At 44.2% G+C, this 23,545-nt stretch overlaps 1 protein-coding gene across 1 annotated transcript in view; it reads right to left on the minus strand.

Annotated features, from left to right (window-relative positions):
- The window catches only part of LOC138960009 (uncharacterized), a gene marked incomplete in the record, with an annotated part of 74,958 nt that overhangs the window by 46,627 nt on the left and 4,786 nt on the right, over window positions 1-23,545 (minus strand).

The following is a 23,545-nucleotide window of genomic DNA, read 5'->3' on the forward strand; positions in this document are numbered from 1 at the left end:
AGAGAGAGAGAGAGAACAAGAGATAGAGAGAGAGAGAGAGCAAGAGATAGAGCGAGAGAGAGAGCGAGATAGAGAGAGCGAGATAGAAAGAGAGAGATAGAAAGAGAGAGAGAGATAGAGAGAGAGAGCGAGAGAGAGAGAGAGAGAGAGAGAGAAAGAGAGAGGGAGAGAGAGAGGGGGAGAGAGAGAGAGAGAGAGCGAGAGAGAGAGAGAGAGAGAGAGAGAGAGAGAGAGAGAGAGAGAGAGAGAGAGAGATACAGACAGAAACAGAGAGAAACAGGCCGAGGACAGAGATTGGTGGCGAATGCAAAGAGAGAAGAAAAAACAAGTCGCGTAAGGCGAAAATACAATATTTAGTCAAGTAGCTGTCGAACTCACAGAATGAAACTGAACGCAATGCCATTTTACTCGTAGCATCGTCAGGCCACCGCTCATGGCAAAGGCAGTGAAATTGACAAGAAGAGCGGGGTAGTAGTTGCGCTAAGAAGGATAGCACGCTTTTCTGTACCTCTCTTTGTTTTAACTTTCTGAGCGTGTTTTTAATCCAAACATATCATATCTATATGTTTTTGGAATCAGGAACCGACAAGGAATAAGATGAAAGTGTTTTTAAATTGATTTGGACAATTTAATTTTGATAATAATTTTTATATATTTAATTTTCAGAGCTTGTTTTTAATCCGAATATAACATATTTATATGTTTTTGGAATCAGCAAATGATGGAGAATAAGATAAACGTAAATTTGGATCGTTTTATAATTTTTTATTTTTTTTTACAATTTTCCGATTTTTAATGACCAAAGTCATTAATTAATTTTTAAGCCACCAAGCTGAAATGCAATACCGAACCCCGGGCTTCGTCGAAGATTACTTGACCAAAATTTGAACCAATTTGGTTGAAAAATGAGGGCGTGACAGTGCCGCCTCAACTTTCACGAAAAGCCGGATATGACGTCATCAAAGACATTTATCAAAAAAATGAAAAAAACGTTCGGGGATTTCATACCCAGAAACTCTCATGTCAAATTTCATAAAGATCGGTCCAGTAGTTTAGTCTGAATCGCTCTACACACACACACACACACACACACACACACGCACGCACGCACACACGCACGCACATACACCACGACCCTCGTTTCGATTCCCCCTCGATGTTAAAATATTTAGTCAAAACTTGACTAAATATAACAAACAAAACAAAAACACAAAAGGTAAATGTGGAACACAACTAGACATAGCGAGCCAGCGAAGTTATTGTGGAAGACAGACAAAGAGATCAATAGCCTGAGTCACGATCGCACACAGACAAAGAGATCAATAGCCTGAGTCACGATCGCACACAGACAAAGAGATCAATAGCCTGAGTCACGATCGCACACAAAGAGATCAATAGCCTGAGTCACGATCGCACACAGACAAAGAGATCAATAGCCTGAGTCACGATCGCATTCACGACGTGACCTCATTTCCCTCCTGACAGTGTATACATGTTCTACATCCAAGAAGCCAGCAGTGCTTTGAATGCCAATCGATTTCACGTGCTTCGCTGTCAAGTGTCGGGGGTCAGTAGCGTCTTCTGAATGTTGTCTGCAAGCACTTTTGTAAAGTAACATAGGATATTCTCGTGACTTGGCATCGGTGACATTAACAGCTATTGTGTTTTCAGCGTAGCAATAGGGTCCGATATTTAGACGAGACAAGTATAATGCTGACGAGTGCTATATGTTTTATGTAAAATCAATGTCTTGTTTGTACTATTGTTATGTACCACGCCTGAATTTCTCTATGAGATAATAAAGTATTCTTATTCTTATTTTTATTCTTCCAACCTGTCCGTTAGAGAGAAAGAGAGAGAGAAAGAGAGAGAAAGAGAGAGAAAGAGAGAGAGACAGACGGACAGACAAACAGACAGACACAAAGACGGACAGACAAACAGACAGACAGACAGACAGATACAGAGAGAAAGGTACAGACCAGTCATTTAACCAGGCAGAAACACGGCCAGACACACACATACTACACACAAACATTAAAACATCCTTGAACATAAAAAATTAAGGCAACACCAATGATCTTTCGTTTCACGAGGCGACAGGTCAGGGCCGATGCTACCAGCTGCCTCCACCCCTCTTGGGTGTATTATTAATAAATATAGCCACTCTTCTTTGTGTGGAAATTGTGCTATTGATCTACGGGAATAAAAAACAGATTAAATGTTTAACGCATGAGGCCAAAGATGACAAATCCAGCCGGTCACAGCTTGTGGAAGAATCAATTCAGTTGAAGTTCTAGTGCAGTGGTGGTGGTGGTGGTTGTGTGTGTATTCATTGGGATTCTTTCTTTGTCTGACTATCTGTCTCTGTCATTAGTAGAGTATAGTTATAGTATAGTGGGACCTGTACATGCTTCTCTCTCTCTCTCTCTCTCTCTCTCTCTCTCTCTCTCTCTCTCTCTCTCTCTCTCTCTCTCTCTCTCACACACACCCATGCACACACACTCTCTTTTCATACCCACACGATCAAACAGAAAGGGTGTGTGTGTGTGTGTGTGTGTGTGTGTGTGTGTGTGTGTGTGTGTGTGTGTGTGTGTGTGTGTGTGTGTGTGTGTGTGTGTGTGTGTGTGTGTGTGTGTGTGCAAACAAACAAACAAACAAATAATGTCCTATTAAAATTTCTGAAAGCAGTCAAATGTCCTATTGATGCCGAAGAGCTCAGGACATTTGTCCCATCGGTATGAATTTGTGGCAACATCCCTGTATGTGTTCAAGCGGAGGGATGGTGTAATCCCATGCACAAGCCTGGCCACTTTCTTTCTTTCTTTCTTTATTTGGTGTTTAACGTCATTTTCAACCACGAAGGTTATAAAGCCTGGCCACATCTGAGATGGTGACTCAAATCGTTTACCTGGCCACATCTGAGATGGTGGCTCAAATCGTTTACCTGGCCACATCTGAGATGGTGACTCAAATCGTTTACCTGGCCACATCTGAGATGGTGACTCAAATCGTTTACCTGGCCACATCTGAGATGGTGACTCAAATCGTTTACCTGGCCAGATCTGAGATGGTGACTCAAATCGTTTACCTGGCCAGATCTGAGATGGTGACTCAAATCGTTTACCTGGCCACATCTGAGATGGTGGCTCAAATCGTTTACCTGGCCACATCTGAGATGGTGACTCAAATCGTTTACCTGGCCACATCTGAGATGGTGACTCAAATCGTTTACCTGGTCAGATCTGAGATGGTGACTCAAATCGTTTACCTGGCCACATCTGAGATGGTGACTCAAATCGTTTACCTGGCCACATCTGAGATGGTGACTCAAATCGTTTACCTGGTCAGATGTGAGATGGTGACTCAAATCGTTTACACGGGAAGGGCTTGCCTTTAAGCGTTGTTAAAAGAAACTAGGACAAAAGGGCAATCCGAATATAAATTGTACTTTTACATGCAGTGTAGGCAAACTTGAATGATCTTTTTGCTTATCTTTCTGACCTATGAAACTGTACATTCGCGCAGCAAGCTGTCATAACAGATAGAATAATAACGAAAAGCAACAATAACAAAGTGTGATTGCCATTTGCAGTAGGTGTGTGTGATTATATATGTCACTGATTAGATCGGTACGCTGCATTATTTCCCGTGTGTGCGTGTATGTGCGTGCGCGTGCATGTGAGTGCGTGCGTGCGAGTGCTCTACATTTTCTCACATAGTTCAACAACAAAATCTTGCACCTCCCACCCCACCCTACCCCACCCCCTACCCGCAATAACAATGGATATAGATACAAGCGTAATCCTTGTTTTTGGTCCGACTGAAAGACACATCTGCAAATATTTATTATTGGATATAAATAAAGACATTATTTCCTCCCTGAGTTTCTCGTTCGAGCAATTAATCAGAATCAAGCAAAAAGTTATACGTACTGCACAAATGACATAAGAAACACCAAGTAGAAAATTACATCGGAGCTTTAACAATAAAATGATCTTTTGCAGAACACACAAGGAATTACGAACAACACAATACGATACAATGTTGAACACAAAGGTATCAGAGCAAAACTGAGCACGCCATGATAAAACAATGATACAACATGGAACACAAAAGACACCAGGAAATTGAAGCACGCCATGATGTGGAACACAAAAGATAGCAGCAACAAACGGCACAAAGCGATCCAATAGAAATACAGATAACAGACGACATCGGGAATTGTAAATATGATTGTTGTGTGTCTATTCTGTTTAGTTTTTTTCTGGGCTTAAAAAAAAAAAGAGAAAAAAGTATGAACATTATTTCGTCCCATTCTGCTGCGGTCTCTAACTTCTTCAGCACGCATCAAGAGCAGAATCATGTTCTGGCATTTCTTGGTTAATTTGAATTGTCTGCAGCTTCCTATTAATTTCAGCAACAACGCTTTGGCGGAAGGGTGGGGAGTATGGTAGGATGGGGTTGTATATTATTATACAACTTCAAACAGTTTCTTTGTATTCCTAGTACCTGAAATCAGATACATGAACCAAGAACCATGGACTTAATCTGACATCAACGTGATTTTATTAAGTTTCCTTTGTTGGAATTTGCGCCCTCTTGTGTCCTATTCGTCCGTTTGGGACATGCCATGTTAGTTGGCAATAAACACCGCGAACAAAGAGAAACAAATTTTTTCTGGATTTGACCCGCCCTATTCCATAAAACTGACCCAAGACAGGAGCAAGAACTTGACACCAACGGCTTCAAAACAGGCTTCCCTGTTTATTCCTCTCCGCTGTTTTACGACAAGAACCGATCCACGGAGATCAAAAAGTTACGTCGGCGACAATCCCTGGAGCCTGAAGCCAAAAGCTGAGAGGATTAAGCGGCAACACCTTATGGACTTGGAGCCTGACTGCTGTCCTGCAGGGTTGGCGCTACGACAACTGGGGGACAGGACTGGAGAAAAGGCGTGGCACACTTGGGACGAGTACATCTGTTCGCCTGGCTAGCAACTGAAAGGAGAGGTGGCTTACAGCTAAGTTATATCTGTACACTCTTCTTAAAGGTGCACGGGGGAGGGAGAGAGAGGTACAAGAAGGGAAGGAAGGGAGGGAGAGAGAGAGGGAGGGAGGGAGAGAGAGAGAGAGAGGGAGGGAGAGAGAGAGAGAGAGAGAGAGAGGGAGGGAGGGAGGAGGGAGGGAGGGAGGGAGGGAGGGAGAGAGAGAGAGAGAGAGAGAGAGAGAGAGAGAGAGAGAGAGAGAGAGAGAGAGCCAGCCAGCCAGACAAACAGACAGAGATGCATTGACATCCTGCGTATATGGACAGAAATTCCCAATGAGATGATAATTTCGCAATTATTTATTTATTTATTTATTTGGTGTTTAACGTCGTTTTCAACCGTTCAAGGTTATATCGCGACGGGAAAAGGGGGGGGGGGGAATGGGATAGAGCCACTTGTTAATTGTTTCTTGTTCACAAAAGCACTAATCAAAAAATTGCTCCAGGGGCTTGCAACGTAGTACAATATATGACCTTACTGGGAGAATACAAGTTTCCAGTACAAAGGACTTAACATTTCTTACATACTGCTTGACTAAAATCTTTACAAACATTGACTATATTCTATACAAGAAACACTTAACAAGGGTAAAAGGAGAAACAGATTCCGTTAGTCGCCTCTTAGGACATGCTGGGGAGCATCGGGTAAATTCTTCCCCCTAACCCGCGGGGGGTATAATTTCGAAAACCAAGGCTACTATTTCATAAAGGCGTCATGCCACCACTACCCAACACCTGTCTCAAAATACCTCTGCTGCTGAATAATGAGTATACGCCAGTCCCCCCCTAGTGTTGTCTTGTCACGTAGCATATCTACCCCCACCTGTTCCAATGTAGAGCATCTTGACCTATGAGACTGAGAGGACCTACAATTCTTTATTTATTTGGCGTTTAACGTCGTTTTCAACCACGAAGGTTATATCGCGACGGGGAAAGGGGGGAGATGGGATAGAGCCACTTGTCAATTGTTTCTTGTTCACAAAAGCACTAATCAAAAATTTGCTCCAGGGGCTTGCAACGTAGTACAATATATTACCTTACTGGGAGAATGCAAGTTTCCAGTACGAAGGACTTAACATTTCTTACATACTGCTTGACTAAAATCTTTACAAAAATTGACTATATTCTGTACAAGAAACACGTAACAAGGGTAAAAGGACTGGGTGGCGCTCGGAAGCGAGAGGTTGCGAGTTCGACCCTGGGTCAGGGCGTTAGCAATTTTTCTCCCCCCTTTCCTAACCTAGGTGGTGGGTTCAAGTGCTAGTCTTTCGGATGAGACGAAAAACCGAGGTCCCTTCGTGTACACTACATTGGGGTGTGCACGTAAAAGATCCCACGATTGACAAAAGGGTCTTTCCTGGCAAAATTGTATAGGCATAGATAAAAATGTCCACCAAAATACCCGTGTGACTTGGAATAATAGGCCGTGAAAAGTAGGATATGCGCCGAAATGGCTGCGATCTGCTGGCCGATGTGAATGCGTGATGTTTTGTGTAAAAAAATTCCATCTCACACGGCATAAATAAATCCCTGCGCCTTGAATATGTGCGCGATATAAATTGCATAAAACAAAAATTAAAAAAAATTTAAAAAAATACCTGCGCTTAGAACTGTACCCACGGAATACGCGCGATATAAGCCTCATATTGATTGATTAATTGAAAAGGAGAAACAGAATCCGTTAGTCGCCTCTTACTGGGGAGCATCGGGTAAATTCTTCCCCGTAAATTCTTCCCCCTAACCCGCGGGGGGTGACCTACAATTCAATTAGTCAGTCAGTCCGTCACATAACAGGCTTGCCCCAAACAGCGACCTGACCTGACCCACAGACATAAAGCTAAGAGAGCCCGTGGACCTGACGCTTACCTGGCCTGCCAGGGCCGAGGGGGGGGGGGGGGGGGCAGTGAAAAATCACCAGGCGGGACACGGACACTTAAATGTACACTAACACTCACGTAAGATAATCTTGAGATAAGTTCTTTATCTGATTCGTAAGTGTTTGTCTGTTTACTCCAGAGACCTTTGGGTCGACGTACTTATAAATGTAACGTTTTGTTTTGTCAACAATAAAATTAATGTCCCAATTACCTACCATTCTTTTTATATTTAGTCAAGTTTTGACTAAATATTTTAACGTAGAGGGGGGAATCGAGACGAGGGTCGTGGTGTATGTGTGTGTGTGTGTGTGTGTCTGTCTGTGTGTGTGTGTAGAGCGATTCAGACTAAACTACTGGACCGATCTTTATGAAATTTGACATGAGAGTTCCTGGGTATGAAATCCCCGAACGTTTTTTTCATTTTTTTGATAAATGTCTTTGATGACGTCATATCCGGCTTTTCGTGAAAGTTGAGGCGGCACTGTCACGCCCTCATTTTTCAACCAAATTGGTTGAAATTTTGGTCAAGTAATCTTCGACGAAGCCCGGGGTTCGGTATTGCATTTCAGCTTGGTGGCTTAAAAATTAATTAATGACTTTGGTCATTAAAAATCTGAAAATTGTAAAAAAAAAAAATTTTTTATAAAACGATCCAAATTTACGTTTATCTTATTCTCCATCATTTGCTGATTCCAAAAACATATAAATATGTTATATTCGGATTAAAAACAAGCTCTGAAAATTAAATATATAAAAATTATTATCAAAATTAAATTGTCCAAATCAATTTAAAAACACTTTCATCTTATTCCTTGTCGGTTCCTGATTCCAAAAACATATAGATATGATATGTTTGGATTAAAAACACGCTCAGAAAGTTAAAACAAAGAGAGGTACAGAAAAGCGTGCTCTCCTTCTTAGCGCAACTACTACCCCGCTCTTCTTGTCAATTTCACTGCCTTTGCCATGAGCGGTGGACTGACGATGCTACGAGTATACGGTCTTGCTGAAAAATGGCAGCTACTTGACTAAATATTGTATTTTCGCCTTACGCGACTTGTTTTTTACTCACGTACGCGACCATGTCCACCAGCTGACCAAGCACTGCCCAAGCTTAACATGAGTTGGGATCATCCACCAGCTGACCAAGCACTGCCCAAGCTTGACATGAGTTAGGATCATCCATCCCCCTGGACACTGACAAGAATTAAACAGCCTGGCTGCTTTCTGTGCAGTCACAATTGTTTGATTGAATTAATGTTGCAGTTGGCACCAGTCTCATTACTGTCAATACCGGCACGGTTGGCCTAGTGGTAAGGCGTCCGCCCCGTGATCGGGAGGTCGTGGGTTCGAACCCCGGCCGGGTCATACCTAAGACTTTAAAATTGGCTATCTAGTGGCTGCTCCGCCTGGCGTCTGGCATTATTGGGTTAGTGCTAGGACTGGTTGGTCCGGTGTCAGAATAATGTGACTGGGTGAGACATGAAGCCTGTGCTGCGACTTCTGTCTTGTGTGTGGCGCACGTTATATGTCAAAGCAGCACCCCCCTGATATGGCCCTTCGTGGTCGGCTGGGCGTTAAGCAAACAAACAAACAAACAAAATTACTGTCAATCTCCGAAATTAATTTAACATACTTTCTTTATTTGGTGTTTAACGTCGTTTTCAACCACGAAGGTTATATCGCGACGGGGAAGGGGGGAGATGGGATAGAGCCACTTGTCAATTGTTTCTTGTTCACAAATCAAAAATTTGCTCCAGGGGCTTGCAACGTAGTACAATGTATTACCTTACTGGGAGAATGCAAGTTTCCAGTACAAAGGACTTAACATTTCTTACATACTGCTTGACTAAAATCGTTACAAAAATTGACTATATTCTATACAAGAAACACTTAACAAGGGTAAAAAGAGAAACAGAATCCGTTAGTCGCCTCTTACGACATGCTGGGGAGCATCGGGTAAATTCTTCCCCCAAACCCGCGGGGGGTAATTTAACATACAAAAATCCCAATCTGCACATACATTATTTCTTTAGAGGGCATCAGTGTCATTTACTGTCAATCTCCGAAAGTAATTCAACAAACAAAAATCCCAAACTGCACGGACATTAATTTTTAAGCGTGCATCAGTGTCAATCTCTGTGTATTTCCGAAATTAATTCAACAACAAAATTCTCAATCTGCATAGAAATTAATTTTATAGCGGGCATCAGTGTCAATCTCTGTCAATCTCCGAAATTAATTCAACAACAAGAATACTAATCTGCATAGAAACGTGCGAGGCTCTACATAATTGGTGTGAGTCCAGGTGGAATAATGGTCTTATTTCATGGAGAAAGCTATAACAAATCTGTGGCCCTGTACATCAAGGTCCACGCAGAAAGGAAGATATTGGACAATCATTCCTGACGTCCACCCAGGTCCCAGGGACATTTAACTGGCGAAGCACTAAAAGACAAATTATGTAATCAGTCAGTGAGTCAGAAAACAATGTGGCCTCAAACAGCGACCTGACCTGACCTGACCTAACAGGGTCACGAGGCAGTGAAACATCTAGGCGGGGACACTAGGGACTTAAAATCATCGGCCCGTGTTAAGGAGAAGTAAAGACAGAAAGGGCAGTTCTTTATGGTCGCTATTTTGCAACAAAGGCGTCTTCATCAGACGGGGTCTCCCAGCATGGGGGAGAGTGGAGCAGGGTTTACACCACACCCCTGGAGTGATGGGGGACCCCCTAGGGTTGGCGTGACCATCAACACACTTCGCTACATTCATGGTCCTGTTGGCCCCGTTCCGCCTGTCGGATGAGTGTGATACAGCCTTTATGACCAACAAAAAGAATTTTGTTCGGTGTAGCTTTGAAGAATATCTCTCTCCCCCCCCCCCCCCCTCCTCTTTCTAACTTTCTCCGCATTAATTTTGTTTCCATTTTACATTCTGGTTGCATTTAGCATTTTTCATCTATCAATTCGTTCCATTTATATGCTTCTTTGGTGAATATGATATGTTTAGTATTTGTTTAAGGACAGGTTGTTAGACAAGGCAATGTGCCATAAACCTTTATCCTTGTGAAATAAAGTTCGTTCGTTCGTTCGTTCTCTCTCCCTCCCTCCCTCCCTCCCTCTCTCTCTCTCTGCTTGTCCAGTTCTTCCGGTTGAGGTTGATGCCGTACTAAAGGGGAAATCACTCATAACAATCAAACGACAAACTCGTTTTCACATTTGAAGTGTCTCTCTCTATTTGTTCCCCTCTCTTTCCCTCCCTCTACCACCATCACCCCCCCACCCTCCTCCCCGACGTCAACGATATGATGAAACACTGTCAGAGAAACGAAGTGATGAAGCGTCGGTGATAAGTACGGTAACAGGTGACCCTAATTGGCCTATGATGTCAACCAGAATGTAACTTATCACTGCGACCTAAAACGATCGAGAAACTGATCTCTCCCTTTCCCTCTAAAGTTGTACATGTATTTTGATGTCAGTGCCATCTCTTTATTTATTCCAAGTGGACTTGTTTGTCAACCCCCGTGAGAGGGCCTGTCATTAAAATGTCCTGTGTCCAGTTCCCCCCCCCCCCCCCCCCCCCCCCGTTCGCTGTCTCTGCCCAAGACACGACACACGCTGACCAAAGCTTTAAACACGGATTAGCAGTGTCCTGGTATTGTTTTTGTCCCGGTGTCGAACTCTGCAGTGCAGGACATTTGATTGTAGGTCCCCCAGGTCGTTTCCTCGTGCTAGTCTGCACTTTTACAATGTCGGCCACTGTGTATGGAATAAAGGACTTTGACTTTTTTGACGGCCGAACACAGTGGGGACTGAGCGACCCGGACTTGCTGTTGTGCAGTTGGTGAAAGACTGTCGTGCTGGGACATGTCCTGACACAATACAGTGTCACTGTTGTTTCTATTGCTGATTCAGCTAAAAGGAGGGGGAAGGGTGCTCTGTGTGTGTGCGTGAGTGTGTGTGTGTGTGTGCGTGTGTGTGCGCGTGCGTGCATGTGTGTGTGTGTGTGTTTGTGTGTGAGTGAGAGGATAGCGGCGTGAGAGCAGACTCAGGCCTGTTTGCCAGGTGAGAAAAACCTGCCCTCTTGGGGCGGCCAGGGGATCATCCAGCTTAGGGCCAGAAATCCGCAAATCTGCTTACAGCCCAACAGTCTCGCTGTGCCCCTTTTACCCCCCTCCCCAACCCCTGCCTTTTTCAATCTGTCTTTCTCTGCATCGACTCTTTCTCTTCTATCGAGAAAAAAAGGAGCAATACCCAACAAAAGACATTTTCCATCAATAAAACCAGAGAAACAGCAAAGACGTTTCCCTCTGGTAAAACAACAGCTACATTACACAGACCCCCCCCCCCCCCCCCCCCTACGTAAAACAGCAGAAGCAGGGAAAACAGTTAAATCAAATCGTGAGAAGCCGCGGACAAATCCCTTCACTCAACCACTTTTTTATTTGCGGAGAATTGATATGTTGGCATATTAATTTAACACCTATACGCTTAAAATGACTGTCATCACACGTGCACACACACACACACACACGCACACACACGAGCACACACACACACACACGAGCACACACGCACGCACGCACACACACACACACACACACCAGGGCCGGACTAGGTAAGTACTGGGGGGGGGGGGGGGTTACAGATGGGGGTTGCAAGGGGCTGAACGTTTTTTTTATGTTTCTGGAGGGAAAGGAAGCCTCTCCTTGAACGAAAAAGGTAAATTCGACAGCAAGCTGTATAGGCAATGAAGAAGAAAAAGAAAAAGAAAAGCGTTTGGGAGGTACATGCTTAAGCCAGGGGGGGGGGTTGCGCAACCCCTGTAACCCCCACCCCCCCTAGTCCGGCCCTACACACACACACACACACACACATACACACACACACACACACACACACACACACACACACATTCTTTCTCTCATTTTGTTCGCACGTGGTTTTGCACAACAAGGACGCGTCAGCAAAATCTGATGCAATCAGCTCAGACCTTTACCGTTCGCTACTCTTATCGCCAACACCCGAACATAACAAGTCCAGGCAAATCGACTCAAAATCATTTCACTCCAACAAAAGTGACTGACGATGAGCGAGTGTATCACGTTTAAGAGAACAAGGAAGCAATTGAAACCACTACAAACTCTCCACACATACAACCCTGTTGAATTTTCACCGAACCAATAAAAATGGCGAAAAAATATCGTTCAGCATTTGATAAGTAGGAAGGCAAGGCAAGGCAAAGGGGAAGGCGAGGCAACATGTATTTCAGATACCACTAGCCTGGGGTTACCTGAATTTGAACAACAATCCACTGTTCTGGTGTTGTCAAAACAGGGATAGTAAATCGTCTTTGAAATAGTATAAAGAAATCAAAAGGCGTAGGCAGCGCTTTGTCAAGTTGCTGTGGGAAAACGTAACGCTGCATTCACGCCACAACACGTGCGACACGTTTGCAAAAGATCTGACAGAGAGTAAACAAGCACAATGGGTGAGAAATGGGGTACATGATCTACGTCCGATCAAAGGCAACATTCTGCTCATTTAATGCCGTTCACGGGAGGCCTGCTGCGTTTCAACTTGCCATTAAAAAGTGAGGTTAAGTCTTAGAAGGCACCTGGCAACCAGACAACCCCCCCCCCCCCCCCCCCCACCGGGCTCTAAAAGAGGTTTGACCACACGATTTGACAAACACTCTCTCTCCGCCCCCACCCCCCACCCCACCCCCCACCCCCCTCTGAATGCCTCTCACACTCAGACGCGAACGTATGCACTAAAAACCAGTCACAAATCATGTCAACGACGGAAATCACGCCGACAACCTCGAAAGAAGCCAAGCAAAACGCATATGGCAAGTGCAAAAGTGCATGTCACGGTGCAGAAACAGAGAACATGAAAGGTTAATAGGGGGGGGGGGGGGGGGCAAGCAGGTGCAGAGAGAGATAGAGACAGATAGACCGAGAGAGAGAGACACCGAGAGAGAGAAAGAGAGAGAGAGAGAAAGAGAGAGAGAGAGAGCTAGAAAGAGAGAGAGAGCTAGAAAGAGAGAGAGAGAGCTAGAAAGAGAGAGAGAGAGAGAGAGAGAGAGAGAGAGAGAGAGAGAGAGAGAGAGGGCTTCATAATAGTCTGAGCGGATCGATCTTTAGGTCTCTGACATGACAGGTCGTTTGGAGACAAAAATAACTCGCTCGACACAAGCGGGCATGAACTTTCGCATCTATATCTATATACGGCTTGTGTGTGTGTCTGTCTGTCTGTCACTTCGCGATGCACGGCCAAAGTTCTCGATGGATCTGCTTCAAATTTGGTGGGCATATTCAGGTCGACCCCGGACACAATCTGGTCGATGACAATGTTCAACACGTGCTCTCAGCGCGCAGCGGGGTATTCGGCTCTACTTCTTCCCGGCGAAGCCGGGTATTCATATAGATATATGTATGCGTATTGTGAAGAGGGGTGGGATTGGTAACTAGAGCCTTGATCAGAAAGAAAATATTGAGTAGGGGTGCTTGCTGTTGGTAACTGGATTCTTGATCAGAATGAAAAATAACCTGATAAAGATGCATGATGTGCAGTCTGATGAAGTCTGGAGTACGCTGTGCTGCGCTCGTGCCAGTGAGTGAGAGAGAGAGAGAGTGAGAGAGAGAGAGAGGGGAGAGAGAGAGAGAGAGTGTGTGTGTATTTGTGTGTGTGTGTGTGTGCGTGTGCGCGCGTGTGTGTGTGCCACTACGTGTGTGTGAGATAGTCAGTATGTCGGTCCGGCTTTGCGTTTGTGCATGTCAGCCTTCGTACTTTCGTGCGTGCTCCCCAAAATCGACCCTTCCCCCAACCCTTACCATCCACTAGGTGCCCTATAGCTGTCTTGGCTGTCGCTTGTGGTGGGTTTGTGTGTATGTGAGGAATTTGGCCATGTGATCGGAGGGCTGAGACCGGTGACTTTGCTACAGAAGCGTGAGAGACAGAAAGGGAGGGACCGTGTGCTCCCCACCTGATCCCCGAACAAACACAGGGGGGCACAGAGAGACAACAGGTTAAAGAAGTCTTCCTGACCCTGTCAACATTCACACATGTAGCCCTCAAGGCTTCTACAAGCGCTGTGAAACATAAACATAGACATATATACTAAAACATAGACATCTAATTTATATAAGCATGGATGTAAGAGTGAGTGAGTGAGTGAGTGTGTGTGTGTCTGAGGTCGCCATACCTCAGAGATGGCAAGAGGCAAGAAAAAGATATTGTGCAGGCAAATTGCCAAGGAGCCACAGATGTGCACCTGGGTTTTAGCTTCTCGCATAGACATAAAACAATATGCTATTATCTCAAACGAGAAATTCAGAGCATCCTTCCACTCACTGAGACGCAAACTCAACACTCGATACCCTTGCTCCTTTTTGTACTGAGTTGGACTTTTCCATCTCGGACGAATGAATTTTGCAAAATCACAACGATAATTGTTGATGATCACCCTTCAACTACGTGGCCCTCACTTATAACTTCTTTTTTTTTGACTCCAAAAGTTTCAACAGTTTGTTTTGAATAGCAAGACCGAAAGATTTAAACCATCATGCAAAATTGTTCGGTGAAGTAAGGTGGCTTTAAACACACGCTTTTGTTTTTCCACAGTCAGTTTTGAATTTCAAGCCCGTAAGCTCCAATCATCACATCCTGTAAACATGCTCTGAGAAAAAAAGTGTCTTTAAACACATGGCTGTTATTTTCCAACAGTTAGTATTTGTTGAAGGACAGGTTGTTAGAAAAGCCCAAAACTTTAAATCGACATCATAAAAAATGAAAGTTTTTTTTTTTTTAAAGCTGAGCTAATCATCATCAGCGACCATAGCATGTTGCTGACCTCTCACACAGCTGCTGTTCTGTTCACTGCGTCATCATTGAGGTACACTCAATACCCACTAAATACTGGTATTAACATACCACATCTAGGCTAGTTGGATGACCCACTTGTTCAACAGTTACCAGAAATAAACGACTACTAGGTCCTGCTGCGTTTGAAAAGAAACCGTGTCACAACCCTTTTATCTAAGTTGCGTGACTGGTTCACTATGTGGGAAAAAAAGTGGGTCAACCTTTCTGCCCCCTTTTGACTTTGATAGGAAGCTGTAATTCGCTCCGAACAAAAAAGGGCACTTGTGAAAACGTAAAATGCTGTGACAAGCACTCGATTTGTCCTAAAGTACCCTCCAAAAAAGTATGCTATATTGCTTTATATAAGACACAAGGACAAAGGGTTGTAAAGGACACGCTGATAGCACTGGACGGGGGAAGTCAAGTCTACCTACACCTTGACGTATAGTAAAGTCACATCCTCAACTCTCTCTCTCTCTCTCTCTCTCTCTCTCTCTCTCTCTCTCTCTCTCTCTCTCTCTCTCTCTCTCTCTCTCCTCTCCTCCTCTGCGCTCTCTCTCCTCTCTCTCCTCTCTCTCTCTCTCTCTCTCTCTCTCTCTCTCTCTCTCACACACACACACACACACACGACGAGAGAGAGAGAGAGAGTTACAGAGAGAGACAGAGAGAGACAGACAGACAGAGACAGATAGATAGACACACGAGAGAGAGAGAGAGTTACAGAGAGAGACAAAGAGAGACAGACAGAGACAGATAGACAGACAGATAGACAGACAGACAGACAGACAGACATGCAGATGACAGAGAGGCAGACAGACATACGATAGTAAGGGAAAACAAGAGAAAAGTCAAGGTGAGAAAGAACGTGGGAGGAAAACACGAAGACAGGAAGAAAGGAGGGGTTTCCCCCATGAACGCAAGGAACCCCCAAAATATGACTTGCAAGGGTAAACGGATAGATTATAGAACCAAGCAACTGCGGAATGAACCCACGCACCTCTTCCTTGAAAACCTTTAACCTTAAATCAGCCCAAAATAAGGGGAGAGGCCCAAAACAGCCCTCCTCCACATACCAGAGATCACTGAACCACTCCGCTCAACCCCGGGTGCGAGATAAATCAACGACTAGGAAGTACGGGGGAAAGCTGACCGCACCAAACACTCACTGACTCACAACACATCCGTTTTTGGCAGGGAATGGGTGTAAAAAAAAAAGGTTTCAACGCGTTTTTTGGTGCAATGTTTTAAGTGCACTAGCCAACACATTATTATGAGCATGCAGTACTTTTTATTTTTTTTATTTCATTCTCTTTGGTGAAAACTGCTCTTTGTTTTTGTTTTCTTTACACAGTCATGAAATCTTGTACAGTATGTATGTATTTCATTTTCTTTCTTTCACTCCATTTCTGATCTATTTGGATGTATGATCAGACTTGAGACCAGGGTTTTCCAGAAATAATGAAGCGGAACTTTTTTCAAGAGAGGGCGTTGTGGGGATGGGCTGCAAATTGTACTGTGAAACGAGAAATAAGCATTGTCTTGTCCTTGACTCTACAAGAGTTTCAGCTGCAAGTTAGGACAACCTGCTTGCACTTGTATCACAATTGATCCCAGGAATAGGAAGCGGAAGTTTTTTTTACTCTCTCACAAATTGAGGACAGAGGGCGGATGGAAGGATGGGCTTTCACATCCTACTAGGAAATTGCAAATTAAGGATATACTCGAACCTTGTTTCAACCAAGAGTCTAATCGTTTTTCGAAAAATGATCCAAGAAAATAGGAAGTTGACAAGTGCGGCGGGGAGGGGGGGGGGGGGAAGAGAGAGAGAGAGAGAGAGAAGGTAGGCGGAGATTGGTTTCGAATTCCTTTGGGAAACTGAGAATTAGTTTTCCTGACCTTGTTTCAACCGAGAGGAACTCTACACGAAAATAATGAAAGGAGAACATTTTCACGACTTTAGGAGAGATAGTGAGGTGGGGGCAGGAATAAGAAACGAGTCCCACTGGGAAATGGGAAATTAGGGATTTCCTGACCCGGGCTCAACCAAGAGTTGTGTCATTTATCGGAACCTAACATACTCCTACTTTACATCCCAACAAATAGGAAGCGGAACTATTTCACGACTTGAGAGAGGGTAGTAAGGAGGAGGAGGAGGAGGAGGAGGGGGGGAGGGCAAGTCAGCAATTTCCATTAGTTAGAAAACGGGAAATTATGGATACTTTAAACTTGACACTGTTTTCGCGTGGAGTCCAAGCTTTTGATTTGGAACGGCAACATCATAACTGGCTGTGTGCTTACTCGACACTTGCCAATCGCTTCCTGGTCAAAGCAGTAACTGTCATCCCAGACGCGGTTTATAACAGTATGCGGACATGCCATAACAGACAAAACATGTCAACACAATGTTATTGAATACATGTTTACTTCATGCGCAAAACTTTTACCTACACGTTCACATTTATCGTTTCCGTCACCTTACAATTTTTACATTTAGCAAGATTTAATTGTATTGTACCAAAACAGCCCCGAGGGACAGATCAATCAATCAATGACGCTTATATCGCGCATATTCCGTGGGTACAGTTCTAGGCGCTCTGCAGTGATGCCGTGTGAGATGAAATTTTATACGGCCAGTAGATTGCAGCCATTTCGGCGCATATTTACCTTTCACGGCCTATTATTCCAAGTCACACGGGTATAGGTAGACAATTATTAACTGTGCCTAAGCAATTTTGCCAGGAAAGACCCTTTTGTCAATCGTGGGATCTTTAACGTGCACACCCAATGTAGTGTACACGGGGGGAGGGTTCGGATACCGAAGTGTGTAACACCTTTCCTTCGTCTACGAAACGATCGCCAAGCGGTCAGAGTTTCTTTCTTTCTTTCTTTATTTGGTGTTTAACGTCGTTTTCAACCACGAAGGGTTATATCGCGACGGGGAAAGGGGGAAGATGGGATAGAGCCACTTGTCAATTGTTTCTTGTTCACAAAAGCACCAATTACAAATTTGCTCCAGGGGCTTGCAACGTAGTACAATATATTACCTTACTGGGAGAATGCAAGTTTCCAGTACAAAGGACTTAACATTTCTTACATACTGCTTGACTAAAATCTTCACAAAAATTGACTATATTCTATACAAGAAACACTTAACAAGGGTAAAAGGAGAAACAGAATCCGTTAGTCGCCTCTTACGACATGCTGGGGAGCATCGGGTAAATTCTTCCCCCTAACCCGCGGAGGAGGGGGGGGGGAGCGGTCAGAGTGAAGGTGAATTCAGAGAAAAGATCCCCCGACTACAGGTACTATGGAACCCCCCTTTTAAGACCCTCCGTTTTAAGATAAATATATACTCCCTTTTAAGACCCTATTTTTCAGATTGTCTATGCATTGCAGCTGTCAATTTATCTCCATTTGAAGACTCTGCTTTTCTCAGAATGCTCGAGGTTGCATAAGCGGGGTACCCCTCCATTTAAAGACTCGTTCCCTTAAAAAGACCTGATTTGTTAAAGGTTTGTGAAGGTCGTAACAGGGGGTAGACCTGTGAAGGTATAAATGCGACGGATCGCAATCTGCGTAGGACCGACGACAAGGCAACTCTGCGAACACCTATCATCTGTCATCATGACCCCGACACACTAACATTTCTCATCCGTTGAAAGCTTTCCCGACATCCATACATTTTGTTTTCTTTTGTGTTGCTAACCTTCTCCTCTCCTTCTTGTTTTCTCTCCCTCTAGTTTTCTTTTAATGGCAACTTTTTTTTCTTCTTAAAGGTGCGCTCCTCTTTGTGTAGGCGATCACGTGCATCATCACAAGCCTGTCCAGGTTTGTGCATGTGACAAGAGCACCCTCGCGCCCCCTAATTGGCGTAGAGGCGCGTCCCCCGGGTGGTGGATGGGGGAGCCTTCTCTACTAATTTCTGAGAGAAGGTCGCATCACTCTCGATGCCGTGATTAGGATCTTTTTCTTGTTTCTTCTCTATTTCTGCCTCCCCAAAGTCCTTTTACTTTCCTTTTCTCACCCATAAAATTCTTCACTTATTACCCTTGTTTAGTGGTTCTTGTATAGAATATAGTCAATGTTTCTAAAGATTTTAGTCAAGCAGTATGTAAGAAATGTTTAGTCCTTTGTACTGGAAACTTGCATTCTCCCAGTAAGGTCATATATTGTACTACGTTGCAAGCCCCTGGAGCAATTTTTTGATTAGTGCTTTTGTGAACAAGAAACACTTAGCAAGTGGCTCTATCCCATCTCCCCCCTTTCCCCTATCCCATCTCCCCCCTTTCCCTCGTCGCGATATAACCTTCGTGGTTGAAAACGACGTTAAACACCAAATAAAGAATAAACAAGAGCACCCTTCCACCTGACAAATCTTCAGCCTGACTGTTTTCTGTGCCGAGTTGAAGTAGTTCGCAGATTGACACCCATGTCAATCAATCAATCAATCAATTAATATGAGTCTTATATCGCGCGTATTCCGTGGGTACAGTTCTGAGCGCAGGGATTTTTTTATTTTTTTATTTTCATTTTATGCAATTTATATCGCACACATATTCATGGCGCAGGGATTTATTTATGCCGTGTGAGATGGAATTTGTTTACACAATACATCACACATTCACATCGGCCAGCACGAATCAGTTCAGCTATACATTCGCTATCTGTACAGGAAGCAGCCAGGATGCTCAATTTTGGTATGGGTCTAAGAGGAAGGATGCTCTTCTCACACCATGTAAAAGCCTGGACAGCTCTCTGGTGGTGCAAATAATCACTTACACGAAAAGGAGTGTCCCTTTAAATCTAGTAAGTGTAGCGGCTAAAGTTTACGCGCGAGACCTGGTTTGGGATACCCTGGATTTGTAGTAGGGGAACAGTTTGTTTGTTTGTTTAACGCCCAGCCGACCACGAAGGGCCATATCAGGGCGGTGCTGCTTTGACATTAAACGTGCGCCACACACAAGACAGAAGTCGCAGCACAGGCTTCATGTCTCACCCAGTCACATTATTCTGACACCGGACCAACCAGTCCTAGCACTAACTAGGGGAACAGTGTGCGGAGAGAAATATGAAAGGAGTGTCCCTTTAATTCTAGTCACTGTAGCGTCAAAAGGTTTACGCGCGAGACCTGGTTTTGGATACCCGGGGTTGAAGTAGGAGAACAGTGTGAGCGGAGAAATAACCTCGCGGGATGAAAAGAGCGCTGGGGTGAATGTAGCGTCGACATGTTGGCTGACCCCTCCAGCCATGCTGTGTCTCTCTCATAGGTCTCGCGTGTTGACAAACGCGACAACGCGCTGTCCGTGAATGAAAAGTTTTCGCTTCTTCCTTTCATCGCAAAACTTTTCGAGGTTTGCTCACAAGGGAAGCAGAGTTGTGCTTTGTTTGGAAAACACGGACAATGCTGAACATTGTCGCCTCCGGGATACACGCTTTCCTCGTCTCACAGAATGTACCCACAGACTGCACAGTACCACCACCACTTTCTTTGTTAAATGTAAAAGCAAAGAAAGAACCACTTGTACACATGTATCTAGTATAAGACCCCCCCCCCTGCCCCCTCCCCCCCCCCCCTGTCTCCCTCCCCTCTTCATCACTTCCCAATCCTACAGTGTGACCTTGAGATCCATAAAACAGTGATCTGGTGGCGGTGGAGGAAAACAGGGACCGTCCTTTCACGTCAAACCAGTTGAACTGTTGAATGACAGGCACTCCACTTGCTTCAAAACCCATGAGCTGACAAATTCATGGGGCATAGGCAACCGCCGACATGCGACCAAAGCATCGTAAAAAGATATTTCCATTGTTGCAGGGAGTGGACGCCTTTAAATGGGGAGGGAGGGGGGGGGGGAGAGAGAAAGTTTTACCGTCACACCTTTCCGCTCATCACTGTCATCATCACATCAGGTGGACTTCACGTTTTGCCATGGGGATGCTGTGTAGAACGGAAGCGATTTTAGACACGGAGGGGAGGGGAGGGGGAGGACTGTGACTGCACAATCTGTGAGAGAGTGTGTGTGTATGTGTGTGTATCTCTGTCTGTGCGTGTGTGTGTGTGCGTGTGTGTGTGTGAGTGTGTGTGTCTCTCTCTCTCTCTCTCTCTCTCTCTCTCTCTCTCTCTCTCTCTCTCTCTCTCTCTCTCTCTCTCTCGAGGGCTGGTTGAAAAGAAGCTCGTTTATATTGCTTATGCCACAACCCTCGTAAAATAAAATTTGATTTGATTTGATTTGATCTCTCTCTCTCTCTATGTGGCTGTACATGTGCAGTGAAGTACAGAGATGACTTATGGCGACAGACGACGTAGCATAACGTTGAAGCAGTCCAAAAACAATTTCTCACTCTTAGTATGCAGAAGCAGTTGCATGAAAATTGATCATAACCACCGATTTCCTCGCTGTAAACGCATAATTAAAATCGAGAAACATGCACACGTTCTTAAATCCTCATACTAATCCTCTTACAAAGGACAGCTTTTACCAGCATAATAATGGAAAATCACGTCCTGCCCAGACACCCTCCCCCCTACCCGCCACACACAGACACCCCGAGGTCCAACCTTGGGAGGGTGAGGGAAAAGAAGACACCCTTGTTCCCAGTGTCGTTGAGGTCAGGTTCATGAGCATAAATTAAGGACACCTATTTTGTCACACAGGCCCCGGATGTGACAGTGCATACTACATCAAGACACACAGAGCCAAAACAAGAACACAATCACACACATACAGCGCTAGCACAGGTACACGGTGAAATAGAACGTGTCATTTTTGCAGAACAATGGTGACTGCACGTCAAGCGATACATAAAATTGAAATGAAATAAAACAGCAGTTTGTCGTTTTGGGGTAATTTATTTTACAGACACGAAACATGTAATTTCCTAGGCACAATACATAACTTTTGAGAGCTCTTTAAGTGTTACTGAAATCATCCCTCTGACTCCACACCCCCCTCCTCACCCCACCCTTCTATTCTCATGCCTAACATGGCTACATTCATAGGAGCTATGGACACGAAGTGAAAATTATCACTGTGCATTGTAAGCCCACCTTATACCAGTACAAACTGAATTAAAAAAAGTTACGAAGGGGATGGGGGATGGGGAATGGGCTTCCGCTCCCCCTTCCACCTTTTTACTGTGCTGGTCGTGGAAAGAGGGGCTACTTTCACTAAGTTCTCTATCACGAGAAAAGTACAAAAATAAAGTCACAAAAACAGCTGTACTCTGCTATTCAGACGGAGCAATTTACATCCGTTCTACGCAGCATACAGCTATGACTGTTCACCCCAATTTAGCAGACAACCTCGCTTCACCTTTCAGATATTGTAGATGATTCATCACTCAGGAGTTATTAGTCCTTTGAACGACAGGTTACACTGCTTCTTTAAAGCCATATATATGTACTCGATGACTATACACGCTAATTGCTTTACCAACAGCTGGAGACATGCTAAATTAAGTTCCCTGCAAGATATTGTGGTCTAGGACCCCTTAAATGTTGAGATATTTGAATTTTTATTTTGATCTAGATCGTCCTATTTATAGATTTGCCAACAGAGGGAACGTTGACGCAAGGGAAATAACTCCGCGTCTTTGTTGACATCCTCACTTTTTCAGAGGCTAGAACAAGCTGTAATGCATGTATATGGTCCGCGCATGGCGACATATCGTCATTACATGGTCTTATGGTGCGTTTGACATTGATTATGGGCAAACTACACTTTGTAAACACGGGAGCGCGTACATATGCCTTTAAGTACGCAGAACAGACAGACAGATACGGTAAGCAACCAATACCTACCAATGATTCACTTTTTCTATTGCACTCTTGAATTGTAAGGTCAAAATGACCTTGTTTTCGTTGAATGGAAAGTTCTTTCTTTCTTTATTTGGTGTTTAACGTCGTTTTCAACCATTCAAGGTTATATCGCGACGGGGAAAGGGGGGAAATGGGATAGGGGAAAGGGGGGAGATGGGATAGAGCCACTTGTTAATTGTTTCTTGTTCACAAAAGCACCAATCAAAAAATTGTTCCAGGGGCCTGCAACGTAGTACAATATATGACCTTACTGGGAGAATGCAAGTTTCTAGTACAAAGGACTTAACATTTCTTACATACTGCTTGACTAAAATCTTTACAAACATTGACTATATTCTATACAAGAAACACTTAACAAGGGTAAAAGGAGAAACAGAACCGTTAGTCGCCTCTTACGACATGCTGGGTAGCATCGGGTCAATTCTTTCTCGTCCCAACCAATATGGGACTCCCCCTAACCCGCGGGGGGTGAATGGAAAGTTGTGTATACTGTTACAGTTAAACCTTCTGTTCAAAGACCTTCAATAGTGTGAGGAAATAAGATCTTAGAAAGATTATAGTCTTAAAACAGATACATTGACAGGCTCGACGACGAAAAGACCCTTAGAAACAAGATGTTACAACAGAGGTGGTCTTACACGGAGGGTCTTACACGAGAGGTTCCACTGTACTTCGCTGTACTCCTACCTACAGCAACGTGGATGATGATAGATTCAGTTTCAAGCTGTGAAACTGTGCGAGTGTCTGCCAAACAAAAGCACTCCCACTGCGAGTACTCGGCTTGAAGAGCCACTTCACACTTACGAGTATTCAAAACCCATACAGTCTCAAGGCAGCAAAATAAATAAATGTTTGTCTCGTTGTACGCACTAAGTACTTCTGTGGTTTCACTACGAGATCTGTTCTATTTTGAGTTCAGTCTCTGCAGGCTCATACAA

This window comes from Littorina saxatilis, linkage group LG2, assembly GCF_037325665.1.
Source record: "Littorina saxatilis isolate snail1 linkage group LG2, US_GU_Lsax_2.0, whole genome shotgun sequence".
In the NCBI taxonomy this organism is placed as follows: Eukaryota; Metazoa; Mollusca; class Gastropoda; order Littorinimorpha; family Littorinidae; genus Littorina; species Littorina saxatilis.